The following is a 14535-nucleotide window of genomic DNA, read 5'->3' on the forward strand; positions in this document are numbered from 1 at the left end:
GTGGGCATTTGCTACTTACGGCTAATCTGCCTGGATCAACCTTCCTGAAGCTTGGAGTGGGACGCCCTAATGAGGTGCTGTCAGGCTGACAACTCTTTCTGCTGAATGGAGGCTAATTGGGAATTTTACAGGAACAACAGAAACAAACCCGGTCTTTCGATTACAATGAATGTGAGTCTGCGTGTGTGCTATGTGGCTGGCTCTGGGTCACATGCACACTGCTCGTGAGTGTATGTGGGGGAGTATGTGTATATGTGTGTCTACTTGCCTTCCCTGAGGCAAAAATACAACAGACCCATCCAGGTCTCTTTTCTTAAATATTCCTAGATGCTGTAAGCCTTCAATTCTCTGTGCTCCAACGAGGGCAATGATGTCAGTGATCACAGCATGTGTGAGCAGGATTCAGGGCAGTGCCTGGCCAGGTGTGAGCACGAGGGCAAGTGTCCCAATTCTGAAAGGAATTACAGGTGGTATATTTGCTTTTGTTTTGTACAGCATTCATTAAGCGTATTCTACCAGCCCTACACGACCCTGGGTGTGAGGCCGGAAATAGTTAAAAACGTAACAGTGATTACAGTAAAACCAACTTGGCACTGTTATCTCAGGGAGAAACAAAAGCAAACGTGTGCAGATGGAATTCAAGGCAGAGCTCTTTCTGACAGTGATCAGGTAGCAGGGAACTAAGAATCGCCCAAGGAAGTGAGTGGAAGGAAGGCTCATCAAGAGCCCCATGGACACAGTGCATAGGACTATTTTCTACCAAAGGCATCTGGTAGGAAAAGGAATTGAGCAGGGAGGACATCTTCTAGCCCTTCAAAGTCAGATTTTGGAGAGATCAGATGTCCTAAAGCCTAATCAGTGGTGTCAGAAGTAGTACTTTTAGTACTTTTTTGAATATCTACTTTGGGTCAGGCACTGTTGGGTCCTTTCTATGAATTATTTCAGCTACTCCTCACAACAAGCAAAAAAGGGGATTATTAGTCCAGCTTCACAGAGAAGGGATTCAATGACTCCTTGTTAGGTTGAATGAAGTACTGGGTGGTCTGATCCCCAAACCCTACAGAGTGGCTTCCTTCACAAAATGAATTAATCCAGATGATCATGCAGCAGAAAAGCCAGCTTCTTAGACTCTGGTAAAAGGGCAAAACAAATAAATTCCCTGGGATCCTTCCATCCAAAGAACCCTGTGCAAAGCTGGCCACTCTATATAGATTCTAGTAGAGAGAGAGAGAGTTCACGTGAGTGAGTGGGCTAGGGAGGCAGTGAGATCTGTGAATCAGTATTCTGGGTGTTCTAGTACTTCCTGCTGAGGTCCTACACACTCCCATGTGTAATTTAAGGGGTTAAGTCCTGAGTGTGAAGGCAGAGAAGGAGTAAACATGGGCTGAACAAGAGACTTAAACTCGGAATTATCCAGACTTAAAAGTTCTAAAAAGGAATGCTGTAAAATTTAGGGGAAGAGAATAGGGCAGAAAATGCTTCTAACAGTAGGTCTGTGGTTTGTGGCTTTCCTTCCGAAACCACAGGGGGCTAGCACTTCAACCCAAATTAAAGTAGAGCCCAAAGATTCATGCAGTCACCAAGTTTCTGACCTGGTAGAGTCCTGGAGATCCTAAGTCCTGATTCCCATCTCCATTTCTAAATGAGGCTGAAATTGGGGAATGTGGACTTTCCCTGGATCACACAACTCTTCTGTGGCAGAGCCAGGACAAGACACTCTTTAAGTTAGTCTAGTAGTTTTTGGCTGAGAGCGACATAGGTTAGGTGGCCACAGGGCCTACACCCTAGCAGCCCATCCTTTATATTCCATGTCACTGTGCCAGAAACTGGCATTCTCAGCTGCATCTTTAGTTTCCTGCCTTCCCAAAAGCTCTGAGAAGCTGCGATTTGTGCATTGGTGCACATGATGTTTTCCTTTGCTCAGTCTTGTTCCACACAGTCACCTCCTCTCAAATCCATATCTCTCATTTCCTTGGACATTTCTTCTCTGGCCTTTGAACATCAGCCAGCCTACGGCTTTCCACAGGAGACATATTTCATTCAGGCATTCCCTGAAAAGTGTTTACTGGAGATCTGTCAAGACTCCACAATAGCTAGATCTATCTGTTCACCTGGTGCCTGCTGGGCTACAGGCATGTGTTAGATTCTTGACACCAACTGAGCCTCAATTCAGCCCCCTAACACTCTTGCAATGTAGATACTACAAAACCCATTTTACAGGTTAGGAAACTGAGGCTCAGTTGGGTTCACTCACAGGAAGGTCACAAAGCTAGCACACAGAAGAACCTCAAATAAACCCTGAGAAGTCATAGATTGTAGTGGTTAAAGGTCTGTTAGGCCAGACAGTATGGATTTGAAACCCAGCTCTGCCACTGTGTGACTGTGTGACCCTTGGCAAGTTGCTTAAGTTTCCTGTACCTCAGTTTCCTCACTTGTGAAGTGGGGGATAAGTAACAGAGTAGTTGTAAAGATTTAGGGAGAAGATAAATATAAAGCACTGAAAACACAGCAAGAGCCCAATAAACATGAGTTGCTATTATTATATTATCTCAAGACTACGTACTTTCCACTATTTAATGCTGCTCAAACCTGTCTGAAGTATGCTTGTCTTAGGTCAGGTTCCCTGGGAAATCAACTCTGAAATGGAGATTGCTGGCAGGAGGCTTCTTGCTCTCATGAGCATCCCCTGTAAGGGAGGGAGAAAAGCAGAACTGGGCAGAGGGAGAACTTGAGCTGCAATGCGGCTGCAACACAGGCCTCAGCCAATCTTTTCAAGAGCTCTGGAGCTGGGCTGGCCTTTCACAGAGTTGTCTTAAACTGGGTCAAGAAGGTTGGGTCTTTGTAATCCTCACTCCTACTCCTACCTTTCCCATGGAGGACTCACTGGTGACAAGCTGCCTCCAGAGATGGGTCTTAACCTTGGGCTGGGCAAGACAGCTCCTTTCAGGGAAGACAATTCTCAGAGAATGAAATGGCTGTGGGCTGTGAACTGTTGGTCTTGGGTAGAATCTGGGTGATACACAGCATCCACTACAATCTTGAATAGCAGAAGGGCAGGTATTCCCCGCTCTCCAAGGCAAGGTTGGTATTAGTATAGTTTCAAAGATATTGTGTGGGGCACTACTTAACATGCAATTTTTTGAGTTCTATTTTAAAAGTATTGTTAGTCATAGTCTCTGGGTAGAGGGCTCAGGACTCCGAGTTTAACAAGCACACTAAGTGGTACGTGTGCACCATTAAGCATGAGCACCAGGACCCTAAAGAGTATTGAGAAATTGGCCATAAGTGGTCATTTCAATAAATTCTCATCTTAAGAATTTACTCACATTTTGTACCCTTTCAAAACATATTTTTTAATACAAAAATATTTTCCCCCTCACATCTTCAGAAATACAGGCCATCGTTATCTCTCTGTCAATCTCTGCACAGGCCCGAGAATATTCTCATCCCAGCTTCAGAAGGCTGGCTGCCTCTTTTTGTCTATCTTTACTACCTGCTGGGGATGCAAACAAAGTAAGATCCAGCCTCTACCCTCAAGGAGCTCAAAGTCTAGTGGAGAGCTAATACGCAAGGCATCTTCCAGAACTGCAATCTTTCCCCTGGCCTCCTCTGCCTGCTAGATTCACCTGCTGTCAAATGTGTTTTCTGGGAGCCGAATAACCAATGCTCTTATGGAGTTAGCAAATTTGTTTTTCCCAGGACTGCTACCTCCCCACCCTCAATCAATTTATTTGTGTCTGAGGGCAGTGTATGGCTGGTTTAGTTTCTCCTCTGTCCATGTTGTCTACTTTCTGAATCATTAAATCGTTCTCGTCCAAATACAGCCATCTATTTCATCTTAGATGCTTGGCTGTCTTGGAAACCCAAGAGCCCCTGGGGGAGTGGAAGGCCCAAGAGAACTGAGTGATTTAGAATTCCTCAAAACCAGGCCTCAACATTTCTCAGTCTCATTCCTGAGGGGCCTTCACAGTTGGAATCTTAATTCAGAAAGTGCCTTCCAAGTTGGAAGGCAAAAGAAACAGGGGCAGGGAATAAAATGGGACCAGAGTGATTTGGTATTTGTGACAAGTAGCTTTCTCTATCCAGGTGGGCTCTTCTCCAGGAATCCCTTTAATAACATACTCACTTTGGTAACAGCTTTCATTTTGAGAAATCCCCAGGTCCTTTATGGGGAGAAATCACATCACCCGACAATGAACTTGATCTGCTGAACAGGGTAAGTTAACAGCTGTTAAACAGGTGCACTGCTCTAGCCCAAGGAAAGGGAGGTTTAGGGCCTTGGAAGGATCTAGGGGAAGGTAATAGGCAGAACCCCATCCGGTTCAATGAGAGGCAATCAGAATCCGCCCTGGATTAAAAGCAAGATTACTGTCTACTTTGCATTCGGCAATCAGGCATGTAATCAGAGGAAGAGACTAGGAAGCTGAGAGGAACTCGGGGCCAGAGCTGGTGTTGACTGAGCTTTTCATGTACCAGGTTACTGTGCTAAGCCACTTACATGGATTATTTGATTCCTCACACTGATGGAAGGATGTAACTTCTGATATTATCCCCATTATACATAAAGGGAAATTTGAGCCTCAAAGAAGTGAAGGGACCAGCTCAGGTTTACCTGGTGGGTAAGGGGAGCCCAGGTTGGGTTCCCAAGTCCTCACTTAGAATCAGGAAGTCTCAGAAGCCCTCTCTCACTGCCTTGGCTGAGATGCTAGGTTGGGAGCCACCCTGGCCTAATTCCACGGGAAGGTTGTGCTGCTATCAAAAAACTAAAGAGTCATTTCGGCTGGACATGCCACCAACGAAACTCAGCAGCAGGCAGGGAGGAGAGACAGCCCCGCACTGGCTATCTGGCAGCCTGTCCTTCTCAGGGGGTCAGTCCTCAGTCCCTCTCCAATTTTAGGAATTTCCTTGAGCTGCATGCCAAGCAGAGTGGAGCCATGTGCTGCTCAGGCAGGACTCTTGGTGGATGATTTATGGGCCCTGTATCCTTCCACAATCCCCAGGAAGGAGTGATCCTTCTTACTTACCACCCAGCCCAGCCGACTCCTGTCAAACAGCCTCGGCAGATCTCCTTAAACGACAGTAATTCTCCTACCAGGAGGAAGCCAGAGTGACAGATTTCTGACCAAGATCCAGCATCCCTGAGAAGCCTCTCAGCAGGCCCCCGCCAAGGCCCTGCTGGATATAGATGGGGTGCAGGATGGAAAGTACCAGAGAGACCCAGGAGACAGAGGCAAAAAGAGGAGTGAGACAGAGAGAAAGTGGGGGGAAGGCAGAGAAGGACAGAGAAAGGAGACACGAAGGTTGATAAAGGGACATATATGTGGTTGATTGATTATTTGATGAAAGCCTGCCCCTCCCACCTCATTGTAGGGACCACGTCTTGTTTTGCTTACTCTTGTATCCACAGCACCCAGCACAGTGCCTGACATCAAGGAGGTGCTCGTAAGTACTTAGTGAATGGCGTCACAAATAAAGAGATGTAAGAATACAGACAGCACAAATTCTGGCACATAAGAGGAGCTCAGTAAAGGCTTGCTGACTGACAAAATGCCTACATACAGATAAAATACTTGGGGCAGAGGAGCTACCCAGTTTTCAGGACAGGAGCCCAAGTAGATTCACTAGGTGAAAGAAGTATTGAGAGATGAAGGATCACAGGCAACAGCTGCACCCAACAGAGGGTCCAGGCTAGGGTCTGAACCTGGGAATTTACAGCCAGAGTTGGGAGTCAGCAGGGAAAGGAGCTTTCTCATAGGTACCAGGAAGCCAGCGGCACACCTTCAATCTCAGGATCAGAGGAGGAGAAGGGCAATCAGTGGTAGAGTAGAGAGTTCACCTCTGCTGTCTCAGAATCCAGCACTGATCCAGGCATGCAACGGGCAGGCAGCAGAAGTTTGCTTAATTAGTGAATGAGTACAGAATTGTGGGATGAGAAGGTCAAGGTGAGGGGTTTAGGACTCTACCTGGGGAAGGACAGTGTGACTTGTGAGGTGGGCACAGAGGCTTAAAGGGGCATGCTGGGCTGGACATGCCCTCCCTTAAGACTTAGTGCCTCTGGGCAAACATGAGTGAACGTTGCTTCTACTTTCATGCTAGGGCATTGGTTCTTAACAGGAGCAATTTTGCTATCCAGGGGGACATACAGCAAAGTTTGGAGACATTTTGGACTGTCAAAACTTGGGGAAAGGGTTACTGGCATCTAATGGGGCAAAGCCAGGAATGCCGCTAAACATCCTACAATGCACAAGACAGACTCCACAACAAAGGGTTGTCTGGCCCCAAATGTGAGGGTTGAAAAGCCCTTTTCTATAGCCTATGGGAGTACCACTGCTCCCTTGATCCTGAATCTCAGGCCTCATTTAGATGTATTTTAGTCACCATAATTAAGATCACTACCATCAGTAAAGATTTACTGAGTACTGACACATATATAAGTAGATACCTACCGTCTTGTACTTCTGTTCCTTAAAACAGATGACAGTGGTTTGGCATCCAGAGAAAGCCAATGGGAACACAATCCATTGCACAGTCCAGCTGGAGATGTGAGATCACACCAGTATCACCCTGAGGCAGGGCACCACTGTACCCTGAGTGGGGGCACCAGACCAGGGACTTCCCTTTAGCCTTCTGGAATTGGGAACCCTGGATGTAGACCTGGAAGGGTCCATAGGAGCCTCTTGTCCCCCTGCTTTATCTTACAGGTGAAGCAGCTGAAGTCTGAGAAGAAAATGACTGTCCAGGGTCACAGGGAAAGTGCAGGCCTGGGAGCACAGATCTCCGGGCTGCCAGCCTAGTGCTTTTTCTATGAAAAAGAGTCTCTGGTGATGTAAGTTTCTAAAAGGCACCTGCAGCAGTGAGAAGTGTGTGATAGGCATGAATGACTTGAAAGCCTCTCAAACATCCAGGTAATCAGGTGCCGTTCCCTTTAGACTGACCACTGCTCAGGGAGCCAGGGACTAATAGAAGGTTCTGGTGGGCATCTGTGGTTCATTCACCTTCAACAGAAAGATAATTGCTTGAAGATACTGTATTTAAGCATTCATGGGGAATCCCCAAACATCCAAAGACTAACATGACTTTATAAAAGTTAGAATATTTATCCCCTAATGTTGCAAGGAAAGGCGGTACTAATAAATAAAAAGATGAGCACCACAAATAGGGACTGATTTTTTCCCCCATTCCTCAAGCCCCTGATAATTATTTTCAGGATAAAAAGTTGTTATTCACTTGTCCAGGGAGAACATGCTGGTGACTGGCTTATTTGGAGTGGAAATTAAAGAGCACAGGCTCAGCCAGAAAAGTGGGGTCATCTAACAAGTCACAGAGCAGTAGAATTCCCTCTGCTCCTCAACTTCCCTCCACCTAACCACCTCCGGAGACTGTTCCTGCAGCATCCACCCTCTAAGGCATTTTTATCCCCACGCCTCAGGGAAGAACTAAATCTGCACCACTCGATGACCTACTAGATATCTATGCCAACCCTCCAGTGTGTAATGAATTTGTTTACTGAGTCACCCTTCTTTCCCTCTAGACTGTGAGATCCATCCCTAGTGCTTGGCACAGGGACAGTCATACAGCAGGTGCCCAATAAGTATTTGTTGATTTGTCAAAACCAGGTTCCTGGTCAAGTATGAGAGGTGGTACCCCAGGGGAAAATGTGCATACCAGAGGAGAAATGGGGTATGTGTGCAGGGAAAGAAGAATTAAATTCTGTTTTCATGTCCCCATTGTACCCAAGAAGGAAGGATGCTAATATTTCCTGATCTCCTATTCTGCACAAGGCACTTACACTCACAGGGTTAGTCCTCCCGACAATGCTGTGAACAAAGTATTATGGTCTCTGGTTCACTGATAATGAAATGGCTACTAGAGCGCTGGGATTACATGGCGCCAAAGCACAAGTTTTCCTGGTCCATCCACCGAGCTGTGTCTTGCACCATAAACAGCCTATTTCCAATGCGTCAATAAAACCTGAGGATGCCAATTTGCACAGGTGGGAATTTGTCCCATAAGAGCTTCAGTCTGTGGATGTTCTCATATTTAACATGGACACTTAGTAAAAGTAGCTGGTTTTGCTATCAGAGCACTAGAAGTCTATTTTTTAAGCAGATATACATAAATAAATAGACTTGATTTGATTTGTGAACTTAAGATTTATGAAGTGATTTATTTGGAAGGTCCTAAAAAGATACAAATAAACTACATTTTGCTAAGCACTTAATGAATTGACTTTAGTGTTTAAATTCCCTGGAATCAGCTCTATTTCAAAAAATCTAGGGCTTACCACAATCATTAACCATAGGAGGCATTTAGTATAATGGAAAGGATGGAGCATGAAAAGAGTAGGGTTGGGTCACCATGCTGCCTTTTAGGAGCTGATTCTCAGTTTTCTTATCTGTAAAATGGGAGTAATAACACGCAGCTCACTCAGGTCTATTTTGAGGACATGGAGGCAAAAGCATTTTTGTAAACTGCAAAGCGACATACAAGCATTTTTACAGTTGTAGAAATTTCAGCATTTTATGCCCACTTATGAACACTCAATTTCAAAGAAGCTTTCATCATGTACATAGAAAAAGTTAAAAATAAAAACTACCACCCTGAAGAGTGTAGAGTGGTCAGACCACTTCTGCATGTCAGTTTCTGAGTTCACTGTCTTTCCTTTCCCACTGCATGCTGGGGCTGAGAGGGCCTTGTAATTTGTAGCATCGTTAACTAGCGTAACCACAGATGCTATTCTGCTGCCTTATGAAGGCACAATCCTTATTAACCTCCAGCACTCAGAGGCACACGCTGGAGATCCTGCTCTTGTTGTGAAGATAATTACAGACATTTTTAGCTTTCCAGGATTTTTTTTAAAGAACAAAATGTACTGAAGAAATCTGAAACCACCATGTCGAAAATATTGTGGAAGTTTAATTAAAATTTTTTTTAAAAAGTTAGGTATCTATGGGGCCTAAAAAGCATCTCAAAACTGTCTTTTGGAACACTCTATCTGTAAGATGCTAATGGGTGCTCCATAGAAAGCTGTCTGTGGTCAGATGGGCCTGGAAAAGGCCAGGATGACAAGGTGAACACATGGCTGTGGGACTGGCAGACGTGGACCATGATGATATGCACAGACCTCTAAGAGCAGACATGGTGAGCAAAGGGTCTCAAATTTACCTGGAAACCTCTATTCCTCAGGACATCTGGGGAACTAGTTTTTCACAGAACTTTCAGAACCTCTGCTTAAAACTGGTTTTCACACAGTGCTCAGCAGATCCCAGAGGCTCCTGGAGGGGGTCTAAGGAGCTACAGAGGGCTGGGGCTAAGGTCCCCTTGTTCCTTGCAGAGCAGATCCCCTAAAAACTTGAAAAAGTACTGCTCTAGAACAGGTAACGACATGAGGCCTTTGAGTCGGCCTAAACCTTACTGTTAATCTTCAGACCACAACATTGCCTCTGCTTTTCTGAGCCAAGCAGTGCAGAGCAGAGTCACAACATGATATCTGATCCTGGGTTCACTCCTCCCTTAACCTTGGGCAAGTTCCTTGACCTCCCCAGCCTCTGCTGCTCGGCTGTGCAATGGCCATGGTGCTCATCTCACAGACTCCACAGGGGACACGACTGGCACTCAGCAGAGGCTCAAGAAACAACACCCCCTGCATCCCAAACATTACTTTGTAGCTTTTATTTTTTATTTTATTTAAAAATTCTCAGCTCACCATCAGTGAAGCCATTTGCACCCTACAGCTCTGTGTCACTCTGCTGGGTCACTCTGCTGTGCCCGTGGTAACTTACGTCTCTTCATCCTGCCTTTGTCATTCCTCCTTAAAACAGTTTTTGTCTATTTTTCTCGTCACACAAGGGATACACATTCCTTGTAGAAGATTTAAAAAAATTCAGACAAGAAAAAAAAAAAGAAGGAAAACAAAACAAGATAAAATCGTCCATAATTCCACCACTTGGAGCTATCTTGTTAACACAAAAACATATTCCTTTTCAATTTAAGCTCATCTCAGAAATGTCTGTGAAGCTTCCTGGGTTTATTCTACGCTATGTTGTTAAGCTTACATTAACTCAAATCTCCCATTCTTTTTTACTTTTATCTTTCCTACTTTCTGTTTCAAAAATAATTCTAGCACATTCACATTTGAATTCCAACAATACAGGACAAGCTGAACACAAATACAAATCCTCCTTCCCTCCTTCCACCTCATCCATCCCACTCATCTCCCAAGGAAACCACTGTTAAATGTTGTATTTACAGACATTTTCCTATTTATTTTCATATTATAGTCATAAAATATGACTTGATGCTTAAAAACATAAAATATGATCTTAGATCTACTGTTTTATTTCTCAAGTCTCTTGAATCATCGTTTCAGTGTATCTGGCCTTAAAACTAAACCTAGTATTTTCCCTGAGATAACTTTCTTCAAAGTCTAGAGCGGCGCTGCTTGGTTTCGGTGTGTATGAGGTGCTTGGAGAACTTGTTAAAAAGCAGAATCGGAGTCAGTGGGGTCTGGAGTGGAGCTGAGATTCTGCATTTCTCATCAGCTCATGCTGTAGGTTCCCTGGAGCACTTCGAGGAGCAAGGCTCCAGGACACTCATCCACCCAAGGCAGGCATCCATCTCCTTTGCTTACATAAACTCCATGATGAGTGTTGTTCCTGTGTATCTCAGGCACCTGTATCACCAGCTGTCTTTGACTGGCTAGACTTAAGCCCATGCACAAGTCTCCCTCAAGATTTGGGGTAGCTGTTGGTATGGAGTTCCTTGGAGTTCCGGCTTCCCAAATAAAAGGGAACTCGGTGTTCAGGCATCTTCGGCATGTGGCAAACATCCAGAGGAGCAGCAGACATCTTGACCAGAGTACCACACTCCTGAGAGTGTGGCATGGTACTGGACCAAAAGACAGCTAAGGGAGCAGCAGTGAGGGGCTTTAGCCCTAAGCGGGGAAAGAAGACAGAAGAAGCACAGCAAGATGCAGACACCCAAGTTTAGCGAAAGTGGTCAAGTATTTGTCGACAACTGAGTTGAAGTGGTAGGTGGAGCCTGAGAAGTGGAGATGGGTGAGTCAGTGAAAGAATATACACTCAAGATGCATTCTGAGAAAGGACATCTGGGGTGAGGATGAGTGCAGGTAGGAAAGGGGCAACTGTATTACAACATCTTCCAGGAGAGCAGGGACAGTGTGGAGTGGTGCCGTGCACGTGGGCCAGCTGCCTGCTCCTCTAACTTCAAATGTGGTCCCTTTAGGAGGCTCTCTTGCTGTCAGCTGCTGCACATATGAGGCAGCCCTCAACTACATGGCCAGTTTCATCCAGCATGGTTCTTAAGCCACAGCCCTTTGGCACTTCATAGTGACCCTGTTCTTAGGTGGAGATGCTGGTGGCAGTGCCTTAGGAGTTAATCCGATGGCCAGATTTCTCATGCAACTGGAGGGTCTAATGAGAATCCCCTTCTACTGCTATACTCCAAGAATCAAAGAGCTGGGATTTCTGATTGGTTAGTGATCAAATAATGAGAGTCTAGAAAACAAATTCCTTACAATTTTCACAGTTAAGCACATCATATTTCATTTTGCTTCATTTTTTTAAGCTGTTTGTTACTAGAGCTTAAGTCCATACCCTTTGGGAGAAATCCTTCCCTAATCAACCACCGTGTCTCAAATTTTCTTTGCTGATGTGTAAGAGACTTTTCTCCATGATGTGTCTATTAATACCTTTTCTCCCAAATAACTGAAACCTGCCCAAGAAAGCCCATGGACACTTATTTACACAGCTTTCATTCAAATCCATCAGGATATCCACAGCAAAGAATGTAACAGGCAAGGGAACTAAAAATATGTATTTCTAATAAACTTTCATGAATTTGACCTGCATGAGAATCATCAGAAAGACTTCTTTCCTAATCAAATCAGAATCAGAGTACTAGAAAATGATTCCTATGGTGGAACAGAGAGAAGAGCTTGCACTCAGAACTAGTGCTTGACAGTCAGTCTCTGCTCTAAGATGCCTTCTTTTTATGAAATATCTCCAGGGAAAGCATAACAAGGACATTTGGCCAGACCATCCTACCCAGAGGTCCTGCAAAGTCAAAGCTGGACAAAGGGCTGGAGATAACCATTGCCTGGGACATCTGTTTTGTTCATCATTGTATTCCCAATATCCAGCATAGGGCCTGCCTAGAGTAGGTACTGTACACATTTCCCTTGCCTGGGTGAATGAACGGATACATGGATGAGAGAACGATCACCTCTAAATCATTATCTCCAGGACCTCTTATTCAGCTCCAGGTGTCTAGTAATTATGTCTACTTAGATGCCTCCCAGGTGCTTCAAACTCATCACATCTGAAATTCTAACTCATCAAGTGCCACCTGCTGTCCCTGCAAACTACTCCTTGGGGACTCTGGAATTTCAATGCCATCTTTAACTGTCTGTACTTCTCTTTCTTACCTTCTTCATCTACCAAACTCCCAGTATAAATGTTACCTTTTCTCCAATGCCTTCCTTGGACACATCTTGCCTGCCCCTCTTCACTGGCCTTCTTTCTTATTTAAAAATAGATTTGAGTTTGAGGTGATAACTTTGATTTTTTGTGAACAGGGAATGGAGGCTGAGCCACACACACAGGCAGTTGAGCTCTCTCTGAAGGGCAGAAACTCCTTTTTTTTCTCTTCCATCTCATCTCTGTTGCCTTTCTAGCAGCGATAAGACAGAACCCTATTTGGGGGAAACACAGAAAGCCAAGACCTCTGGGCACTAATTGCAGAAGTTCAAATCCTGGCTTAGGAAAAAAAACATCTTAAAACCATGCAAGAGTTTTAACTTGGCAGGTAGGTTGCAAGAAGCCTAGCCTCACAGAAGGGAAAGAGCCAGGGAAGGGAAAAAGCTTTCATAATGATGGTTCTGATTTCAGGTGTCACAGTGGAAAAGTAAGGTGTGAAACTTCTGATGACGTCCACTGACTGCCCAAAGACCACCAGGATTACATCTAGAGTGATAAAAAAGTTAAATGCATTTAGCGTGCTGAAGCAAGGGAGAATGTACCCTAGGGCGGCCTCAGGCACTTGGTGGTGGTAGTGGCTTGTGTTGGATCATTCTAAAGAGAATGCAAAATGTTCTCTTGAAACTTGGGGCCCTATTCTTCCTGCTTAAATAGCTGTATCTGCTTTTTAAGCCCTGTCCCCTTTGCCCAATTTTCTAGCTAGGTGAAGAAACAACCCTTAAGCCCTATCCAGAGCAAAAATGTTTTTGTGATTTGCAGCACCTGTGCCTGGTGCTCTGCTGAGTGGTGCCCGCTTGCCTCTCAGCCTCAAAGGGTTTTTGGTGTTGTGGTGACATCAGAGTGAATGCCACCGACAGAGGACAAATCCCAGCCCCACAGTTGCCATACATCAGCACAGCTGTCAGCCTGGCTCACATTTCAGAATCTTTCAGGAAGCTGTGAGATGCAGAAAGAAGCCAGTTTTAGGCTCTGTGGGCAAGAAGATACCTTTTGACTTATAAACTGCAGATCCTCAGATGTGGATGTTGTCACAGGAGTGAGTGTGTTGATCCTGCATATGGTCCCCAGTAGAGCTCCTCTATAGAAAAGAACCCTTTCGTCAGCGGATGGGCAGGAACCCCTCAGAGGGAGAGGTAGACAACCAAGCTTTCAGTTAAGACATCTATAGTAAAGGGAGGGAGAGCATTAGGACCAATACCTAATACATGTGGGGCTTGAAACCTAGATGATGGGTTGAAAGGTGCAGCAAACCACCATGGCACATGTATACCTACGTAACAAACCTGCAGGTTTAGCACATGTATCCCAGAACTTAAAGTAAAATAAAACAACAAACAAACAAACAAAATAATACCTCTTATAAACCGTGAAAGAATGAAATGAAATGGAAATGTATCTAAAGCATTCAACATGGTGTCAGGCATGTACTCAGTGCTTGCTAATGCTAGCTTATATTATTCTGATGAATTGGATTAGCAAATGAAAATTCACCTATTCACTGAATCTTTTGGGGACCACTACTATATTCTAGGTGAAATAAAAGAGGCAAAGTGATTAAAAAAAAAAAAAAACTTCTATAAAAAGCCACCAGCCAGCTAGAGCAATCAGAACAGAACCTCTACATGTCTCTATTCTCCTTTTTCTCCCTCCTAACCCTGGAAGTCTTTCCTGAGGACTGAGTGCAGACTCAGTGCTTGGACGTTGGGAAGTAACTTCGCCTCTGAGCTTCAGTCTCTTTTTCTGTAAAATGGGAGTAATAACATTGACCTAAAAGAGTTGTGTGCAATTGAAGAGACAAAGAATGTAAAACATAGTCTGCAAACCTACAAAAGGTGCTCAGCTCAGTCTCAACCACTATTCCCCTCTCCCTCTTTCTCACTGACTGCCTTTGTCCAGCCTCCAGGAGCAGCCAGCCTCCGGCCTCCTGCCTCCTTTCTGTACCAGCCCAGCAACCTGAGTCACACTCTGGATTCAGTCCCAGTCTGCTTAGCTGAAGTCTGGTGTTTGCCGTACTTACTATTCCAGGCACCCTGTGATT

General features: G+C 44.8%; 1 protein-coding gene and 1 long non-coding RNA gene across 3 annotated transcripts in view; both read right to left on the reverse strand.

Moving 5' to 3' along the window:
* The window catches only part of TENM4 (teneurin transmembrane protein 4), a 792376-nt gene that overhangs the window by 376812 nt on the left and 401029 nt on the right, over positions 1 to 14535 (reverse strand). The gene's annotated exons all lie outside the window — the stretch shown is intronic.
* On the reverse strand, positions 10245 to 13659 carry LOC144334431 (uncharacterized). The gene is made up of 2 exons (XR_013404234.1): positions 13485 to 13659; positions 10245 to 12983 (listed from the first exon to the last, which is right to left on the reverse strand). It is a non-coding gene; the product is annotated as an uncharacterized LOC144334431 (long non-coding RNA).

This window comes from Macaca mulatta, chromosome 14 (assembly GCF_049350105.2).
Source record: "Macaca mulatta isolate MMU2019108-1 chromosome 14, T2T-MMU8v2.0, whole genome shotgun sequence".
Taxonomy (NCBI): domain Eukaryota; kingdom Metazoa; phylum Chordata; class Mammalia; order Primates; family Cercopithecidae; genus Macaca; species Macaca mulatta.